At 39.1% G+C, this 21557-nt stretch overlaps 1 long non-coding RNA gene across 1 annotated transcript in view; it reads right to left on the reverse strand.

Moving 5' to 3' along the window:
- The window catches only part of LOC126082902 (uncharacterized), a 60526-nt gene extending 44643 nt beyond the window's left edge, over positions 1 to 15883 (reverse strand). The window contains exons 1-5 of the long non-coding RNA XR_007518680.1: positions 15657 to 15883; positions 15125 to 15252; positions 11633 to 11764; positions 9383 to 9503; positions 4841 to 4901 (exon numbers count right to left, since the gene is read on the reverse strand). This is a non-coding gene — a long non-coding RNA (uncharacterized LOC126082902). The remainder of the gene's footprint in view (positions 1 to 4840; positions 4902 to 9382; positions 9504 to 11632; positions 11765 to 15124; positions 15253 to 15656) is intronic.
- Positions 15884 to 21557: the final 5674 nt, after the last annotated feature.

The raw sequence follows: 21557 nt of genomic DNA on the forward strand, positions 1-21557 counted from the left end.
TTTTCAATCACATCATATGCATGTGAAAGCTGGACAAGGAATAAGGAAGACCGAAGAAGAACTGACACCTTTGAATTGTGGTGTTAGGGAAGAATATTGAATATACCATGGACTGTCAAAAGAACGAACAAATCTGTATTAGAAGTACAACCAGAATGCTCCTTAGAGGCAAGGATGGTGAGACTGCGTGTTACATACTTTGGACATGTTGTCAGGAGGGATCAATCCCTGGAGGAGGACGTCATGCTTGGCAAAGTACAGGGTCAGCGGAAAAGAGGAAGACCCTTAATGAGGTGGATTGACACAGTGGCTGCAACAATGAGCTCAAGCATATCAACGATTGTAAGAGTGGCTCAGGACTGGGCAGTATTTTGTTCTATTGTGCATAGGGTCGCTATGAGTTGGAACCGACTCGACGGCACCCGCAACAACATCTATACTTAAGTAAGTTCCACTCCAGTGGCAGGGAAGGGGCGTGGTTGCGAGTTTAATATCAACACATACCTAAAACTATAAAATGCCTGAAGTCATTCTGGTTAAAAAAGCTCAAGGACAAACAGTAAGTGATCCAGGAGGTAGATTTTAGAGACAAGTCGAATTTAGACGGCTTGTCAAGAACAGGTACAGAGTCCCTTCATCTCTGTAGCAGAATGCTTTGCATGAAGGATTTGCTTAATTTATGTTGTGGAATTAAATCCAGTTGTTAACCATTAGGAAGGACATTTTATTTAGAGAAAGTACCACGCAAAATGGATAGAGGTATGGGGAAAAGGAGAATGCATGTACAGAGAATCTTCTAGGAACAACAGGCAAATGTTATCTCACAGTCAGTTGGCATTTGGGAAGAGTAGGAAGTAAGGTGGGAAACCTCAGCTTCTGGTCATTTCTCCTTCCTCTGATGTTCTTGTTTTTCCACATCTGATTTTTCTGAAAATTCGTCTCTGGAGTGTTCAGTCCTACCCTAGTCCCTGAGCCAGTGTTGACTAAGGCAAGAATTTACTCAAGTATAGATACGGTACATTAAAACTTCTTTCCACGTATCATTGTATGTAAGACCTTAGTAAGTGCTTGTCGATTCATTGGCTCTTTTAGTCTTAAAAAGTTTGGTGGCTATAAATTTTGCTTGTCAGTAGGCTTTTGTATTGGATCGCATTAAGCCCTTCTACTGATGGAACTTAAAATTAAGCCAATGCAGAAGCCAGACCCAAAAATCCAGTAACTTTTCATGATCACTGGGATCCTATACTACTGCTCTGTTTCTACCAGTAAGATTCTGATCCTAGCCTTCAGGTTGAAACCCAAGCACCTGTTCTGTCCTTTACCTCCTTTGGGGGGTGTCTCTTGCCTCTTCTCTTTATCTCTGATTAGCTACATTGTCCAACACTTCCTCCTATAGACTAGAACCTGATATTACTCTCAAACTAGTAGCTTGAACCAGTTCTAATCCCTCATCCTCAGTTCTCTGGTATTTACCACTGGAGTCTTTTCTGCACAGAGGTTCTTCCCAACTGAATCTTCCACCAACTGGTTCCAGAACTATGACCAAGATGGCTGGGCATTCTCAAAGGCTACCTAGTTACTCCACCTCCAGAACAATTCATTAGTGTAGGATCTGTTTCCTGCCTTGCTCCTGTCCTGCTTGTGAATCTTGAGCCAGGTCTCAACTCACTTCAATCCCCACCTTCTATGATGTACTACCACAGCAAACATTTATGTTTGTCCCTAGATAGTGAACATTGACAGGAAAGCTATGTTGGAACTAGGTTTCAGAAAATCTTGAATGTCACATAAAAGAATGTGGATGTATCCAATAATCAAAAGATGTTGTTGTTAGGTGCCATCGAGTCGGTTCCAACTCATAGTGACACTATATACAACAGAAGGAAACTTCTGGGCCATCCTTGCAATTGTTGTTGCTTTTGAGCTCATTGTTGCAGTCACTGTGTCAACCCATCTCGTTGAGAGTCTTCCTCTTTTTCACTAACCCTCTACTTTACCAAGCATGGTGTCCTTCTCTACAGACTGGTCCCTCCTGATAACAGATTCAAGTATGTGAGACAAAATAAGAGCCTTTACATGAACAGATATATGCACACCCATGTTCATTGCAGTACTGTTTACAATAGCAAAAAGATGGAAGCAACCAAGGTGCCTATCAATGGATGAATGGATAAATAAATTACGGTACATTCACACAATGGAATACTACGCATCGATAAAAAACCGTAAGAAATCTATGAAACATTTCATAACATGGAGGAACTGGAAGGTATTATGCTGAGTGAAATTAGTCAGTTGCAAAAGAACAAATATTGTATAAGACCACTATTATAAGAACTCAAGAAATAGTTTAAATAGAGAAGAAAATATTCTTTGATTGTTATGAGAGGGGGGAGGGAGGGAGGGTGGGAGAGGGGTACCCACTAATTAGATAGTAGATAAGAACTACTTTAGGTGATGAGAAAGACAACACACAGCACAGGAGAAGTCAGCACAACTGGACTAAATGAAAAGCAAAGAAGGTTCTGGAATAAACTGAATGCTTCGAAGGCCAGCATAGCAGGGGCAGGGGCTTAGGGACCATGGTTTCAGGGGACATCTAAGTCAATTGGCATAATAAAATCTATTAAGAAAACATTCTGCATCCCACTTTGAAGAGTGGTGTCTAGGGTCTTAAACGGTATGAAGCAGCCATCTAAGATGCATCAATTGGTCTCAACCCACCTGGATCAAAGGAGAATGAAGAACACCAAGGACACAAGGTAATTAGGAGCCCAAGAGACAGAGAGGACCACATAAACCAGAGACTACATCAGCCTGAGACCAGAAAATTTAGATGGTGCCCAGCTACAACCGATGACTGCCCTGACAGAGAACGCAACAGAGAACCCCTGAGGGAGCAGGACAGCAGTGGGATGCAGACCCCAAATTCTCATAAGACCAGACTTAATGGTCTGACTGAGACTGGAAGGACCCCGGTGGTCATGGCCACCAGACCTTCTGTTGGCCCAAGACAGGAACCATTCCCGAAGCCAACTCTTCAGACAGGGATTGGACTGGACAATGGGTTGGAGAGGGCTGCTGGTGAGGAGTGAGCTTCTTGGATCAGGTGGACACTTGATCCTCTGGAGGGGAGATGAGGGGGTACAGGGGGTTAGAAGCTGTCAAAATGGACACGAAAAGAGAGAGTGGAGGGAGGGAGTGGGCTGTCTCACTAGGGGGAGAGCAATTGGGAGTATGTAGCAAAGTGTGTATAAGTTTTTGTGTGAGAGACTGACTGGATTTGTAAACTTTCACTTAAAGCACAATTAAAATTAAAAAAAAAAAAAAAGTATGTGAGATGAAGTCTCACCATCCTTCTAAGGAGCATTCTGACTGTGCTTCTTCCAAGACAGATTTGTTTGCTCTTCTGGTAGTCCATGGTATAATCAATACTCTTCACCAACACCATAATTCAAAGGCGTCAGTTCTTCTTTGGTCTTTCTTATTTATAATCAAAGACAGTCTTTGCCTGTTTTTGAGTGGATATGTGGCACAGTGAACTAGGATTTTAGTATGATTAATCTGGAAACCGATTGCAGTAAAAAAAAAAAAAACCATCTGCAATCAGTATACACATCCCATTTGAACACAAGGCCACTTTTTTTCCTGTGACATGTGCCTCACAACAATGGCCATCTTCTTGTGTGCTTAATCAAACATGTTTAAATGATTAAAGTTATCTGTGACAAGTTGCTACATTTTTTTAGAGAAAATTAAAATATTATTTGGTAAAAGAAAAACACATGGAATGATTGATCACTAACAATCAAGTGATGACTTTGGAAGAATTTGAAAATAAAGCTTTTCTAGAATATTCTCTGAAAAGAAAATCTAATATATTTAGAAGGATAAATCAATTGGGAAGTTTTATCTGGAAAGTCATCATATTGAGTAATATAATCCTGCAGCAAAGCTGTAGAACAGATGTGTTATGTTCTACCTTAAGAATCCAGCTGTTTCTTAGTTTCGGAATGAGCTGTGTTAATGTTTTCTTCCGTTAATACAAAAAATATCATTTAAGCCAGAGGATGTTTTTTCTAACCATATTATGTAACATTGCTTTCTCCTGAAGTGACTTTTCTTCTATTTTCAAACTAAGCAAACATTTTCAGTATATATAAAAAAACCACTGCCAGATGTATATGTAAAATATTTATCAATGTTATGACCAAAAATTTAAAACATTAAATTATCAGTTCAATGTTTAAAATAATCTAATCATCAAAATGACATACATTTTAGATTATTTTTTACTGGATATCAATTCTTATTCATCTGGTTGAAAAATCTACTTTTAAATGAGATAGCAACAATTTTCAGTATTTTAAAAAGCAATGCAAGTAAAGGCAGAAAAAATGAATATGTCTGACTCTTAAATAGCTGACTTTGCTAATTGGTTTATTATTCCAGCTCTTCAATTAAAATTGATCCATGTGAGCTATGTTGCTCATTATTAAAAGGGAAAAATGCCTTCATCCTTTCTCTAGATTTATATCATCTAGGATTTGGGTGCATAATTCATTTTTTCAGTCTCACCTGAACAAGTTACAAACGGAATCCTTGTAATTATATATCTGAGAAAATGCAGTATAATTTATATTAAGGTAGCATTTAGGAAATTCATGCTAAATATAATAAGGGCTTTCATCAAAACCTCATGTCCTTATTTGGGAGTGTTAAATAAGTTTGAAACTTATTTAGTCATTTGTCTGCCCCCCCACCCCCACAATGGACAACTAGGGACCACTTTCCAAGTAAGATCCTGCAGGCTGAACTGGTAAGGGAAACCATCTCTCACCTGGAGTTGTAGATTGCTAAAATCAAAGGAGCATGAAAGCCATGAGTCAGGACAGGAAGAGCTAGAAAGGTAAGGAACAAAACCACATGCTTTAGAGCCAAACAGGCAATTACACGCCTTTTTTGGGTTCACCTGGTCCATTTGTTGCTCCTCACCTGTATTTAAAATTTCAGGATCCATTTTTTATTCATCATAGTAAACCAAGATCCTAGTATTAGTGTCTCTAATATAGTAGATGCTCAACAAATAGATATATGTGTGTATATATATGCACATGTAATTGAAAATATTACATACTCGTAACTATGATAGGAACATTGTGTTAATCATCAGTCCATCCATAGTAAGGAGCAAAGATCTTAACCAGGAGTTTTGAGGATAATAACCAAACTAGTGTTTATATGAATCCTCTTCGTTTGTCATTTGTGTGTGTGTTTTGATGTCTTTTTCTATCACTATCCTCTTCTTGTCTGTATTGTTCCAGTATAGTCCCAGCATCAATGTTAATGCTTCTATGTCTATGCTTCTGGCTATTTCTGTTGCTATTTGCTACTTTGCAGTGCAATGTCTATGCAATGAAGAAAATTCCAGCAGTGTAAATCTCCTCTAATGAAATTACAATATACTCTCTGCCTCTGCAGCTCACTTCCTAACAAGTGCCTTGTTCTTCATATTCTAGTGATAGCAAATTTATTGTAGTTGCCTGCATTTGCTATGCTAATTTCACATTTTCATGCCTTTTACAAAACATGCTGTTCCCTCTATGCTGTTCCCTTTTCTTGGACCACCCTTTCAACTATTACTTGGTTGACCCACTCCTGTTTATCCTTCAACTGTAACACCCAAAATTCTTTATTAGCACTGCTATTTTTATCTTAAACTCAGATATATGTTAACAGGTCTTCACAACTTTTTCCTACATAATTCTGACACTGTCTTAGAGAGATACGGATGATATAGATGATAGATATAGGTTTAGGTAGAGACAGAGGTATAGAAAGATGGTAGTAATACTTCAGTGGTAGAATTCTCTTTCCATGCAGGAGACCTGGGTTCAATTCCCAGGCAATCCACTTCAAGGGCCACCACCAGTCATCTGTCAGTGGTGGCTTGAGTGTTTCTGTGATGCTAAACAGGTTTCAGTGGAGCTTTCAGACTAAGTCAGATTAAGAAGAAAGCCCTGGCTCTCTACTTGCAAAAAATCTGCCATTGAAAACCCTATAAATTACAACAATTTGATCCTATTGTATTTGATCCTGTTGTGCATAGGGTCACCATGAGTCAGGGGCAGACTCAATGGCAGCTAACAACAACAACAGATATACATGTAGACATAGATAATGTAGATATAACAAACTCTATTCTTTCTAGAACTCATCTTTAGAATTCTCATTGTTTGAAATAAACCTACAAACTCCACATATTGTAGCTTGCATATTTATAGCTATATATTCATAGAATCTTTTTTAATGTTGTATAAGTGGGATTTTAGGCCTGAAAAATTATTCCTTAATTTGATTTCTTGAAAAATTTTTTTTTTATAACCATCAGCAAAATTACCAAGTGTTTCAAAATTACTTCCATGAGAGATGAGGTCTGACCTTTCAGTCTATCATTCTCTATTCTGACAAATAGCAGATCACATCATTTTTTCAATCACACTGAAATCTCCATTCATATGTTCTTGTTTACCTTTATTTTTGGAGGAAAGCCTAGAATACAGTAGGTGCTAAATAAAATTTGGATGATTAATTTAATAGAACTAGCAGTTTTTTGAATGCCTCTATGCATTATAAGTTTGTCAAATGAGGACATAGCTATTACAAGCTTGGATTTTGGAGCAAGATAGACTGGGATTCCATTCCTGCCTCTACAACTTAGTAGGCAGTTGTTCTTGGGCAAATTACTTTCGTGTCCTCACCTGTAAAATTAGGATAATAATATCTGCTTAATAATGATATTGAAGATTGAATTAGATTAAGTGAAGCATTTAGCATGATGCCCAGTAGACTTGTGAATGAACAAATACCCACAAAAGTTCTATGAAGTGGGTGGTAAGCAGAGGCATGGAAACTGAGTTTCAGAGAAGTTAAGCAAGTTGCAGAGAAAATAAGCAGCAGAGCTGGGATCCAAATCCAGTTGAGTGTGTCTACCATTTCAAGAAAGTTTCCACTACTGCTGCAAGAAATATTAGTGGCATTTTCCACTCCAGTGTTTCCTTAAAGGATATGTGCTGGTGAACTCCAGTTCATTTATCAGATTTTGTCTCCTCCAAAATGTCCTTAGATTAACATTAGCATCTTTCTTTGGCATTTCATACCCTGCCCAACATGTTTACAACTGAATGGTTTGACAAATGATCCTGCATGAGCCAGCACGTTAACATCTTTGACTTTCCTTTGTCATTTCCTATGCAGAATTCCTCTTAAATGCTTCATATACCATTTGATGTGCTCTCTTTTAAAGTAGTATGCATTGACCCAGGCATTCAGTGTCTAAGCTACCCCATGACTATACATAAGCACTTTTAAAATCTATTCTCTTTCATCATTTTATCCATGTCATGTTACAACAGATGCCGTATTTTTATCTAATTGTTTTTATTTTTCTTTTTAATACCTGTCTTTTTAGCTTCTCATGGATGGGAACAATTTCCTCATCTTTTTGTATATATCAGCTAGCATGGTAGTTGGCACATCAACCCAAATAGGTGATAATAAATATCTAAATCAACACCATGGCAGAAGTCTTTCATAGTTATGGTTTTATTATTCTTTATGAAGAACTCTTGAAAGTGATAATTATTCAGATTTTTTTATGATCATATCAATTTTCTAAGCGCTCACCTAAAACTTTTGTTTTTTCATCATTAGGGAAAATTAAGCATTCCCAAGCTGTTGTAGAAATTGGGGTTTAAACTACATTTCCTCCATTAATAAAGGAATAAGCACAGATTCCCTATTTTTATGTAAAGTGCCAATCATTATAGAAGATTTTGCTTTGTGAAGAATACCTCTTTGGAAACTCCTATTCCTGAGGAGATAGGGGCAAAAGTGGGGTGGGATGGATTACAGTGCTTGTATTCCAGAGAGAGACAGAGATCTTACAGCAATCTTTGAAAACTATAGTCATAGACCTCAGATAGAATGCTTCACAATGTCTTTTCTCATGTTCCTAAGGCAATTTGACCACTTTTGTACACTAAAGTCTGTATCTTCTGACACTTCCTGACTGTTCAAAGAATAACTTCCTTAGTTGCATAAAGATATGCTACTGATCATCTTTTTTAAAAAAAGGAAAAAAGAAGAAAAAATTGAGAGTAAGTGAAAACATTTTACAATAAGAAAGAAAAAGCACAAGCCACAGATAAGTAATTTATGAAAGGGACCTTCAATTTTATCATACTCAACAAATATTGCCTAGGAAAATTGTCGCTCTAAGTCCAGCATAGGAAATTATATCAAAGTCACTATAAATGATAAAGGCTAAGCACATATCCTAATTAAAAATTAAAAAGTAGAATATCTTAATTAAATAAAACTTAGAAAAAATCTGACACCTATTTTTGTCTGGTAATTCAGGATTAATAGTAAAGGACATAGAGATTTCCTACATGAACTCCAAAATGACCCAGCTGTTGTAGAACACTGTCATGGATTGAATTGTGTCCCCACAAAATATCTGTCAACTTGGCTAGATCATGATTCCACTGTATGATTTTATGATTGTCTACTATTTTATCATCTGATGTGATTTCCCTATGTGTTGTAAATCCTATCACTATGATGAAATGAGATGGATTAGCAGCAGTTATATTGATGAGATTTACAAGATTAGATAGTGTCTTAAGCCAATCTCTTTGAGATATAAAAAAGCAAAGCAAGCAGAGAGACAGGGGGACCTCATACCACCAAGAAAGCAGTGGTGGGAGCAGAGTGCATCCTTTGGACCCGAGGTTCCTGTGCTGAGATGCTCCCAGACCAAGGGAAGACTGATAACAAGGACCTTCCTCTAGAACCGAGAGAGAGAAAGCCTTCCCCTGGAGCTGGCGCCCTGAATTCAGACTTCTAGCCTACTGCACTGTGAGAGAATAAACTTCTCTTTGTTAAAGCCATCCACTTGTGGTATTTCTGTTATAGCAGCACTAGATGACTAAGACAGACACAATACACTTAAATGTCTTCACCCAGTAGACACACACCATACTGATTAAAGATTCCTTGAGTCTTCTGGATTATAGCCTTCAAAAAGGCAGAGCGCTGTCTGTCTTGTTCACCACCCTGCTCACACTTGGCACTCACATGATTGCACTGATACAGAGCAAATTGCCCTGTCCCTCCTTCTTCCCATTACACTCCCTACTCTAATCCTTTAGTAGAAGTTTTGTTTAATTAGATTCCTTTGCTAATACCTGACTTGCAAAGGTGGCCATGAGGTATGTTTTTTTTCTTTTAGACTATCTCTTGAATGTGGGTGCTTTATACATGTGGCAGGACCAGGCTTGGTACCCCTTCACACATCTGTCTTATCCCATCTCCTTACCCCCAGTCCAAATGCACTATTGGGTCTGCTGTTCTCTGTTTCCTTTATCTCTTCAGTCACTTCCCATCCTTGCTTCTGGAGGGTAGAGGTTCCTTATGTATAGTAATACATCAAAACAAGCCTGTGAAAGAGATCAATAGTAGTAAGAGAATACTGTACTTCTTTTATAGTTGCTCTACGCTGAAGAATGTGAAGATTCACGGTACCTGGATTTTCTTAGAGGTAAAAAAAAAAAAAAAAATTTTTTTTTTTTTTTAAATGAGCTTTGGCTAGAGGGAACAGAACTTAGTTGAGGAGAAGGCACGAAAACGAAGGAGGATGAGAGACAAAGAGGCATGAGGGGGTCCAGGGCCCACATGAAGGGAAACTAGCTCTAAGAGGTGACCCTAAGGGGATATGTAAGAATTGTTTGCACTCTTCTGGACATCTGGTGTGTCTCTAAGTAGCTGCAAACAAGATTGGGCATTCAGTGTATTTATAAGTAGCTGCAACCAAGATTCTAGGAATACACTGAGTTGATAACTTCTTCCAGCTATTGCTGCTATGTATATAAATAACAGCAGAACTTCGTCCAGTAACTATGGGTCTTGATACTACTTGCCTACAGAGCTAATAAGAGAAAAAAAAGTCAAAATTTGAACTTAGAGTCTATTTGAATTCCAAATTTGCTTCCTTTTCTTTATATATCTTGCTGAAAGCTTTATTTAGAAGGCAAGAGAAGGGCAGAGCAGAGAACGAAAGGTTTAAAAGGAAGCTAAAATGAGTGAAAGCTATTTGAGCTTTTCCCCAAAAAAGCAGCTGTGGGTAGAGGTCAAAGACAGAGCTGTTTGGAGTTGAAGAGGAGAGGTGGGTAGAGAGCCAAAGATCAGGGTAAAAATCCTATACCTTTAGAGAGTGGAGAAAACATAAGTTGAAAAGACCTTAAATGTTTTCTTTTGAATGTTTCCTGAAGTTGGCACTGTCCCCTAGCTCCCCTTCTATGTCTGATAGAACCTGCCCGAAGTAACTGCTCCAAAGCAGCTCAGTCTGCTCCAGCTTCTCTCAGCTCTTTCCCTTGACTGTAAAGGAAATGTTTCAAGCAAATAGCTGTAATCTTTCAACAGCAGTGGTATATTTCATACAGATGTGATTGAAGGAAAGCCCTCTGGGTCATAAAGAACTCAGCAATTAAACTGGTCTTGATAATACAAACATGCATGTGAGACATTGTCCTCAGAAGCATACATCATCTTAAACTTTCAGAGTCTGTGTTCCAGAAAGCAAGTTTGAACTGTGCTGTTTCAATTGTTTTCATTTAGTGCCTTCCAGCTTAAGAGTCTTGGGAAATCAATAAAGAATAAAAAAAGCTACCAATCATGTCATACAAAGAGAGGCTTATATAATCCAATAAAGAAAGTACTCTACAAAAAGATGGGGTTTTTTTTTTCCTCCACCTAGAGAAAAAAAGTTTTAAACTACTCAAAAGGCAAACTCAATATTAACTAACAGACCATCATTTACCCATTGTAGAGGTCCCTCTCTCACCTTTAATCTGAACTTCCAAAATCTAGACCTTCTAGTATCACTCATTCATTCAAAAAAAATTTATTGAATATATGTAGTGTGACATGACCATATTAAGGGCTTTGACAGATGAAATAATCAAGATAAAGAAAGGCGAAGATGAAGATAAAGCAAATCATCATTAAAATAAAGCCACAGTTAACTCTTGACTAAAGGTCCTCTAAGAATGGTTTTTGCACAGCAGGACATGGGATGGACTCATTTCCTCAAGGGTGGGAGTCCCTGTAGCAGCAGTCTATTACAGATTTCCACCAATATCCAATTCTTTATTGGCCATATCCCTGCTATGTAGACGAGGGAATGGCACCATTTTGTGCTGATCTGCTAGTCCTATGTGAAACGAGCAAAAATGTTTCAATTCAATCAATTTATTTGGGAGAAGTAACTTCCTAAAAAGGGAAGAAAAAAGCCCTGGTGGCACAGTGGTTACACACTTGGCTGTTAACCAGAAGGTCAGTGGCTTAAACCCAATAGCCGCTCCACAGGAGAAAGATGTGACAATATGCTTCCATAAAGATTACAGCCTTAGAAACTCTATGGGGACAGTTCTACTGTATGAGTTTTATGCTATGAGTCAGAATTAAGTGGATGGCACACAACTTTCTAAAAGAAAAAAATATATGTGTATCAAACAGGTATTTAAAGGTCAAAGTACTAAAGTAAATACAAAACATGAGTTTCGATCACCTTGTTTATTGGGTAATCCAGACCTGTCCAGGAATGGCTGGTGTGAAGATCTCAGTAATTACCACAAATGCCAGATGATAGAAATTCCTCTCAGAAATGGTTTAAGGTACTATATCTTAAAACTTCAGTAACCTGGGGTAAAAAAATATATACATATATATTTTTTTTTTTTAACCTGGGGTTATTCACCACAACATCGCAATGCCCCGCCTTCCACCAGGAAGCATCACAGTGTTTATAAACACCCTTATAGGAAAAAAAATAGTTCTTGAAAGTTTGAGTTTCTGCTTTATTCAAATATGCTGCTACTTCCTTATGGAAAGTTGTTAAAGCCCCTGACACATATTATGATAAATATCTTCAAAGACATTTTCCGGTTCCCAGATGTAAGCATGAACAACCTTTACAACATGTAATTTTCTCCTTTAAGGTAGTAAATTATAACTGAACAATTTAACTGACTCTAATAATGAGTCATGTATAAAGCTTTTAAAATAAATTTTGCCACCAAATAAATTCTACCCCACTTTACATTATACCGTTACTATGGTAGTATTAACCATGAACTTACCTAAATCTACAATACCTACAAAAATTGATGAACAGTGTCACGTGCCCTTTTAAGTGTAAGGCATAGATGGTGATGTTTATATTACCCACAGGCATTCATTTCAGACTATTTTTCATGAACTAAAATACTGCAAGACTTCCCAAGGCTCACATCTGCATAAATACAATGAGTAGATAACTCAACCTGAATGAAATGTGAATGCTGGGCTAGGTTAACCCACTAACTGACTGGTACCAGAAAGAGTTTTATGCCTCAGCAGATTAACAAATTACTCAATGCTGTGAATCTCCAGGTTGTCTTAAACCTTGTTAAAACCACAAATGTCAAAATTATGTTTGCCTAGGACCTCAACAAGATGGATTGACACAGTGGCTTCAGCTATGGATTCAAACATAGCAACGACTGTGAGCATGGCACAGGACTGGGCAGCATTTTGTTCTGTTATACATATAGTCGCTTTGAGTTAGAACGGACTTGACAGCAACTAACAACATAACATCAACAAGACCTAAAATATTTCTAGAATATTCAGGGAATCAGATTCCCGGCTGGAGAAACTATTTACCTACTTTGTTTTAATGGCATGAAATACTTTCACAATATCCTCAGGATAATGTCAATTAGATTAAAAAATGACATTTTTAGTGTATTATGGATTTTTATAATTTTTTTTTTTTTTATCATTTAAGCATTCTTGTCCTGAGATTTTAATTTTCAGTATATTTTTCTTTGAGCCCAGAGGTCTCTTTGTTACTGCTGTTAATGGGAAACACACTAAAAATCATCAGCAAATTAAATCCATTGATAATATAAACAATATTTTTAACCATTGAATTTTCATTTTTCCTTTCGCTAAGTCTCTTAATATCATTTGTAACAAAGAGAAAACAGGTTTTTATATATTTCATATTAAGCTTTCAATAGAATTTCAGTAAGCATTGATAAAAGAAAAAATAGGGTGAAAAACTAAATGGTTGTTTATAATCCAACATTTAAACAGCGCCAGCACAAATTATGATTTTTAGCATCACTTTAACAAGGTTTAATTCAAAAAGAGGCACATATTTTACAAAGTCTCAAGAATTTAGAAACTTGGTATAAAAAATTCTAATGTTTCGTGATGGTGAAAAGCCTCATTTGAAGGTTCTCCTGGTAGGCCTTGTCATTTGAGTCTTAAGGCGCATATCACCAGAGAGGCCACCTATCTCTACAACCCAATTCTTCTTTTCCACAAAAGCATGGAAAAAAGCAAATACTTCTACAGGTATAAAGGAGAGAAATACTGAAATACCCAAGCCACCAACACAGTCATTTAGCTCTGTAGAACATTTTATCCTCTTTAACATAACCATAAAAGCCAGATAATACATTTTAAGGAAGTAAGTAAACCGAGGCACACACTTAAACCAAAACCAAACCAAACCTGTGGCGGTCGAGTTTATCCCATTCATAGTGACCCAATAGGACAGAATGGAACTGCCCAATAGGGTTTCCAAGGAGAGGCTGATGGATTTGAACTGCCGACCTTTGGTTAGCAGCCAAGCTCTTAACCACTGTGCCATGGCACACACATAGAGGGACAAAAACAAAAATAATTTTCAAAACAACCTCTCTCATGTTTTTTATTTTAAGAAATATTCTACTTTTTGTAACTAAACTGGGGGAATAGTCTCCTTAATAGACACTACTGGATATCTCTTTTAACCCTGTGACGTCTAACTTCCAATGAACTCCAAGAAATGGGAGAGACTAAACTTTTACTATTCTATGCCTTTATGCTCATTTCTTTTATCCTCTATGCTACCCCACCCCCTGATCTTCTCTATTATATGCCTTTTGAAAATATAATAATACACAGAACAAGAGAAAGTGTGTTGAATAATTTCCTCATGTAATGATAGCATTTAAAAACCGGTTTTTATGATTACACTTTCATGTAATTTTCTTTGTATGATAAAGGAACATTTTTGCAGTTTCCCCTTAAAAAAATACGTAAGAACCCCTGCGGTCATTTTAGAAGTTCCTTTGGTGTTTGCTAGTTTTCCTCAGCACTCAATTGCAAGTTTTGCCGGCTACCTTTCTTTTTTGAAATTTTAAATTCTATCATCAAATAATTCATTTAGGGGCAGTAAGCTAGCTGTCTTGCTTAAAGAAAGCACACCCTCAAGCAGAATTCTCTGCAGGATTCAAAAAGGGTTAATTTTTTTTCCCCCACCGATTTCCTATTAGTTTTCATAACAATGGGTTAACATATAAGAGTTACTGCTTATTGGGCATCTACCTTATGCCACGCATTGTGCCTTATTCACCTTAGTGGGTTTCAAATGTTCATGGAGCTTGTGAAAACTTGTTAAAAATGAAAATTCCTAGTCCCCACTCCTTCTGAATCTGTCTTGATAGATAGGAGTAGGCCAGGAAGCGTCCCCAAAGTCCCTAGGTATTTCTAATGCAGCAGGCTTTAAGAAATCCTGACAGGTATGATTTAAAAGTTGAAATAACAGGGTTTTAGAAGCAGACGGGTGCCTTTAATCTTAGGCAGAAGGAAGTCAAATAAAGGATTTATAGTAATAGCATACTAAGAGAGTCAGTTGCTTAAATCCTGACTCCTTTGATCTCTGGGCAGGTGATAAAGCCAGGGACACAGACCAGGGATGGGATTCAGTTTTCAGGAGCTCTTAGGAAATCACTGGCATCTCTGTTTTCAACAATGGGTAATTTTCAACAAGTTTACTTGACAGGAACCCCCTTCTGTCTGTAGAGAGGGCTGGGCAGTGAGACAGGCAGCCCTCTAATAGCATTTGATACTTTTCACTCTGAATCACGGGCTTCTTGGGTCGATGACCACAACTCCTGCAGCAGCACTTTCAGGGACTGAAAAGGCAAGCGAGGAAGTGATTCCAGAGATGGTATACTTGGCTCACCTTGCATTGTTGAGCTGGAGACTGGGGCCCCAAAAGAAAGGGCAGCAGGCTGGGCAGCTTCCTCAAAACCGTCTGCAGCAGCATTCCAAGCCACGGACCAAGGAGTGCCTGACACACCGCAGGCTGAACTGGAGCAAGCAAAAATCGCCAACAGTCAAAGTTAAAGCTCTGCTCTTTTAATTAATCAAAACTAAATATCAAGTCACAAATGGGGACCCAACCTTGTGGTCTGTGCATGAAGGCAAACTTGTTTACTCCAAGAATCCTTCCAAGTCAAAGTCCTTGGAGGGAATGGAGGAGGCAAACTACTTTTCTATTTAAATCATAAGATTTAAGGCATTCTGTGCCTCATTAATAAAACTGTGTAGCAAGATCTTCCACTGTCATCACAAATGCCGTTAAGGCTCATCACCATGTTTGTTAAGAGCATTTGAAAAATAAAACAAGCTACCAATGTTTGAAGTTACTGGGGTGAAAAAAATAGTAACAAATTGAAAAGCAATTACCAAAAAGATTCTGAGAATATATTTACCTACTAGCAATCTTGCTGGCATGATTGCATGCTTCAGAAGCTAAGCCTCTATTTCTTTAAAATCACTCCTCCTCGAGCTTTTGCAGCAGGACATGCATAGGCAGCCTGCCTCATCCTCAGTGACCTGTCGTGGTCCAGCACTTCCTTCAACCTTAACCTCAGCAAAACCCAGCACCATCATCCATCTTACTGAAGTGGGAGCTCTGCCACGCCTCTCAACCCTCCATTCCTTTCTGTAAAGTGCTGACTTCTAAAGCAAGTCGAGGAGCATTTCAGTGTGCTAACTTCCATGGAGTGCCCAGTCTCCCTGCAGCACTCTACCAAGTGTGATGGTGTCAAGGCCTCGCCTGGTGGATCTGTAAGTTAACTAGCAGAGAGCTGGTCAAAAGAAGCAGAGAGCTCTCAACTGGGATTCATAGGCTTTTAAGCACTGTAGTGGTTTTATTGCTAAATGTTCCAAATGTACCTCTTCAGTGTCGGTCCAGCCCTCCAAATGGAGACAGCATAAACAAGAAGAGAGTGGGGAAAATACAGAGATATTTCCCTTTGAAATGAGCTTCAGTGTAGATCTCCTTGTTTAACAAACAGCTACTGAGAATCCACTGTGTTTTAGATGCAGTGGAGGGCACTGGAAAAAATGAAATACATGCTGCTGTGTAAAAACAAGCATAGAAGACATAAATACATAGTTACAAATAGTGACAAGCCCTCTGATGATAAAAAGGGTATAATGTTGATGAGAGAAGGATGCATTTCCCCCTGGGGTATATTTAGGTTAACATCTGCTCAATATTAAACTATAGAAAGTGAAGGGAAGAACATTCTAGTAGTTACCTCATTTAACCAATATTTGAAGAACAATCTAGTAGTTATATGACCCTAGGAGTGTTTCTTAAGTTCTCTGAGGATCTATTTCTTCATCTATAAAATGTAGATAGTAATATTTTGATGTATAAGTGTAAGTCCTAGAATTAAAGTATATAAACACCATGCCTAGCTTTTAGGAAGTGCTGACTAAGCAGCAGCTGTTAGAAAAAATAAATTTCTCAGCTACCTGGGAAGAACACGTGTGTCCTAATACACAGCGGAGGGGAAGTCAGCAAAACTTGACCAAGGCAAAGTCATAGAAGCTTCACAGACACATCCAAACACCTTGGGGAACGGAGTTACTGGGGCTGAGGCTGGGGACCTTGATCTCAGGGGACATCTAGGTCAATGGGCATAACGTAATTCATAAAGAAAATGTTCTACATCCTACTTTGGTGAGTAGCATCTGGAGTTTTTAAAGCTTGTGAGCAGCCATCTAAGATATATCTATTAGTCCCATCACATTCAGAACAAAGGAGAATAAAGAAAATCAAAGACACAAGGAAATATATTAGTCTAAAGGACCACATGAACCACAGCCTCCACTAGCCTGATTCCAGAAGAACTAGATGGTACCCAGCTACCACCACTGACCACTCTGACAGAGACCACAGTAGAGGGTCACAGATAGAGCGAAAAAAAAGTGTAGAACAAAATTCAAATTTTCAAAAAAAAGACCAGACTTACTATTCTGACAGAAACTGGAGGAAGCCCTGAAACTATAGCCCCTGGACACCCTGCTAACTCAAAACTGAAGCCATTCCCGAAGTCCACCTTTCAGCCAAAGATTAGAAAGACCTATAAAACAAAAAATAACACACATGCGGAATGTGTTTCTAAGTTCAATCACGTATACAAGACCGAATGGGTAATACCTGCCTGAAAGCAAAGATGAGAAGGCAGGAAGGGACAGGAAAACTGGATGAATGAACACAGAGAACCCAGGGTGGAAAGGGAAAGGCAGACAGTGCTGACACATTGTGGGGATTGGAACCTATGTCACAAAACAATTTGTGTATAAATTTTTGAGTAAGAAACTAACTCGCACTATAAACTTTCACCTAAAACGCAATAATTTTTTTTTTGAAAGATTAAAAAATTAGAATGTGTGTGTCCTGTGGGACAGGAAGGAAAATAAAACACGGTCAGTACCTTATCCTGCTGGATGCAGTGGCATAGCCAGGGCCGGTGCTCAGGTCTGAGCGGAAGATGTGGATTGGGCAGTCAGCACATAGTGAAATGAACACTAGGAAAAAGAAGTGTGTGAATGTGAACGGCAGAGATTTTCAGACCAAAACCAAAATCACTAACCGGTAAGCAAGAGGTCAGAAATTCTGTAAATCCTACCGACAGAGTGACAGAGGAGAAGAACCAGGGACACCGTGGTGGCAACTGAAGCCCAGGGTAGAACAGGGTTAGGGAGGAAGGAGTGGTCAAAGATGGTAAAATTCCTGAGGTTAAACCAAACCAACCCCCCTGCCCATCCAGTTGATTTCAACTCATAGCAACCCTATAGGACAGTGTAGAACTACCCCAGAGGGTTTCCAAGGCCACAGTCTTTACAGAAGCAGACTACCACATCGTTCTCCCGCCAAGCAGCTGTTGGGTTCAACTGCCAACCTTTTGGTTAGCAGCCTAGCACTTTAACCACTACGACACCAGGGTTTCTCCTGAGAGGTTCCAAAAAAAAACCATTGCTCTTGAGTCGGTTCTGACTCATAACGACCCTATAGGACAGAGTAGAACCACCCCCACAGAGCTTCCAAGGAGGGCCTGGTGGATTCGAACTGCTGACCTTTTGGTTAGCAGCTGTGGCACTTAACCACTATGCCACCAGGGTTCCCCCTGAGAGGTTAGGGAAGACAAACTGCATGAGGATCCACTGAATTTAGCAGCCTATAGGGCACCTGTGACATTGAGGGGAACGGCTTCCAATCAAGGCCGATTACAAAATTTGTTTGACTCTATGCATAATGAGCATGCAGCTGCCAGGGGCAGGAAAGTTAACCTCCCCTTTCAATGGGCCTGCAGCCTCATCCCATAGCCACCAGGCAATCCCCATGGAATTGCAGTACCCCTGCCTGAAGGCACCAGTTACCTGGATGTAGGGCTGACATCAGGCCGCTGCCAAGTCGCCGTCTACAACCTCCTCCCAACTCACCAAGGTTCTGACAGCCCACTAGCTGGAAATAGGACAAGAGGAAGTTTTTTTGTTTGCTTTTTGTTGTAGTTGTTTTAATAGAGGAGAGATCTTGGTAAATGTAAATACTAATGGGAAGAAACTAGTAACAAGTAGAACTGCTTCCTAATCCCATCCTAAAGGACAGAGGGCAAAGCAAATACAGCCTTTGGTCACCAGCTACTCATGGGCTTAACTACAGAAAATAGTGCCTAGGGCAATTAGTGTTAAATTGGTGAATGATCTGTCACAGCTGGCAGTGGAAACTGTGTGGCCAATAAAACCAAAACCCACTGCCGTGGAGTCGATTCCGACTCATAGCGACCCTATAGACAGAGAAGAACTGCCTCCATAGAGTTTCCAAGGAGCGCCTGGCAGATTTGAACTGCTGACCTTTTGGTTAGCATCCATAGCATTTAAACACTAGGCCACTAGGGTTTCCTTGTGATGGCCAACAGAAACTGGTAATTGGCCTGCTACCTCAAGTGGCGCCCAGGGCACACATGCAAGGCCCAGGGCACCCCCAGTTAAGTCTCTGCCTCCGCCCCTGACACCTGGTTGCCACCTGGGCTGAGGGTGGCAGCAGTCGCTGAGCAAGAGTAGGAGCAGGCTGCCAAGAGCCACTCCCAGGGAGGCCACACCAAACCCCCCTTCCAAAGCATAATCCATTGTCCCATCATATTTCACCTACAAAACACAAATTCAAAGATAATTAGGAAAAAATTCAAGATGGCCTCCACAGAGCATAAAACTACAAGTGCAGGTGTCCCCTTCTGAGCACAGAACCCTGTGCAGTTATCCTGGGTTCACGACCACAAAGCACACCCTGCTTCTAGTTGAGAGGTGACCTCTGAAGCCACACTGCAGTCACTGCAAAAGGGAGTGGGAAGTATAAAGACAGCAGAGTCAACTCGTTCAAAAAGTTTGCTGGGAAGGAGAAGTCAGTCAGAGTAGTAGCTGAAAGTAGGGTAAAAGAAGATTTTTTTTTTTTAATTTGTTTTGTGTTATTGTTGTTTTAATACAGGAGAGATTTTAGTAAATTTAAATGCTTATGAAAGGAAACTAGCAATGAGGAAGAACCTGAAGAGACAGGGGAAAGTGATGAAAATGGGGGCGGTCCCTAAGGAGGCAAGAGGAGAAGGGGCCCAGGGCCCAAGTCAAGGATTTCTCAGTAAACAGATCAACAGTCAGCAGTGTATAGGTGGAAACAGAGTAGCCGCCTAGAGCACACAAAGAGAGGAAGACAGGAATAGAGGCACCAACATTTATACCTGATGAGAACACTCAAATACTGCCACACTGAAGTACTGGCAAAATCAAAAAGTAGTATTAAAGAAAAATATTAATGAAGAAAGGTGACTTTTGACAGTACTGTCCAATATACTGGCTAAACCAAAGTCCCACGGGGATTTAATGTGTCAATTAAGAAACATTGTGGCCTTTCATGGTGTTGCCTTTCAATGTTCTGTTCATAAAAGCAGTTTCAATCTTTTCTCAACAATTTTCCATTCAATTAACTGGACTACCTGCCAACTTTTGGAATGCAGTTTCTACTTTAATTGGCAGACACTTTTTCTGCACCCTGACCTTCAGCTGAACACAATTCACTGCTTGTTTAGAGGCAGCAAACTATGGTGGAGACTGGGTACAGGGGGAAATCAAATGTCAGCTTCTAAATTATCGCAGTTTCATTTAAAGGTTACCACTTGTCTTAACTGAATGACTGAGGCTTCTAATACAATGGGCCGATCGCCAAATTCCTTTCCTCTCCTTCAATAAATATCAGATTCTGACAGTGACAGCTTTCTTCTGATGCTTCAGATGTACTCCCAGGAAATACTTATTGATGCTCCTAGTTAGAAGCCTGGAAAGAAAGAACACCTTGTTGCCTACCATTCTTCCCTTTGTGACAGTCTCTCTCTCTTTCTTCTTTGTTCCTCTAACTCTCCCTTTTCTCTTTCTTACTCTTTCCCTTTCTCTGATTACTATGAAGGTTCAATACAATCTAGCAAACGCAGTTTTTCTCTGTTTTGAGCTGCTCTTTAGTTTGTATCTGAGATTGCTTAGACAAAAAGAAATTTAAAAAAAAGAAAGAAATAGGGATAATTATTTGTGTAACCAAATAATTGCTTTGTATTAATAAAAGTGTAAAAGCTAGTCTCTTTACCTCAAGCAGTGAAAACATAACAGATTTTTGTGTTTGGCAATGTTTTGTTCTGTTGTTTTTCTCTTCTTTTTAGTTTAGATCGTCTTTCTTCAAAATGATTTCCACAACAGCATACTGACATTTAAATTTTTTTTGTTTTATTCACTTCACAATGGATAACCCCAAAATTCTATGAAAAAGTCAAGTTTCTCTTCATTCCCAGTCATCAAAGGAGGTATTTGTAACTTCTCCCTTCAATACACAAACAATCCATTCAGACTCCCTCTTTTTTTCCAGTAATTTAGTTAACTTTTTAGAGGCAAAATAAAGAATCGGTAGTTGTTCTTCAGGTAATTCTTTAATTTCTATATGGATGCCAAGCAGAAATGTGTATAAATATAAAGATCAATATTTTCTCAGGCCTTAATAGTGACACTAGGATCCCTGGTGATGCAGTGTTTAAAGCGCTTGGCTGCTAACTGAAAGTTTGGCTGTTCAAACCCACCAGCCACTCCCTGGGAGAAAGATGTGGCAGTTTGCTTCTGTAAAGATGACAGCCTTGGAAACACTGTGGGGCAGTTCTCCTCTGTCCTATAGGGTCGCTTTGAGTCTGAATGGATTCAACTGCAACAGGTTTGTTTTTAAACGTATATATATATATACATATATGGAAACCCTGGTGGCGTAGTGGTTAAGAGCTATGGCTGCT

Source organism: Elephas maximus, chromosome 1 (genome assembly GCF_024166365.1).
Source record: "Elephas maximus indicus isolate mEleMax1 chromosome 1, mEleMax1 primary haplotype, whole genome shotgun sequence".
NCBI lineage: Eukaryota > Metazoa > Chordata > Mammalia > Proboscidea > Elephantidae > Elephas > Elephas maximus.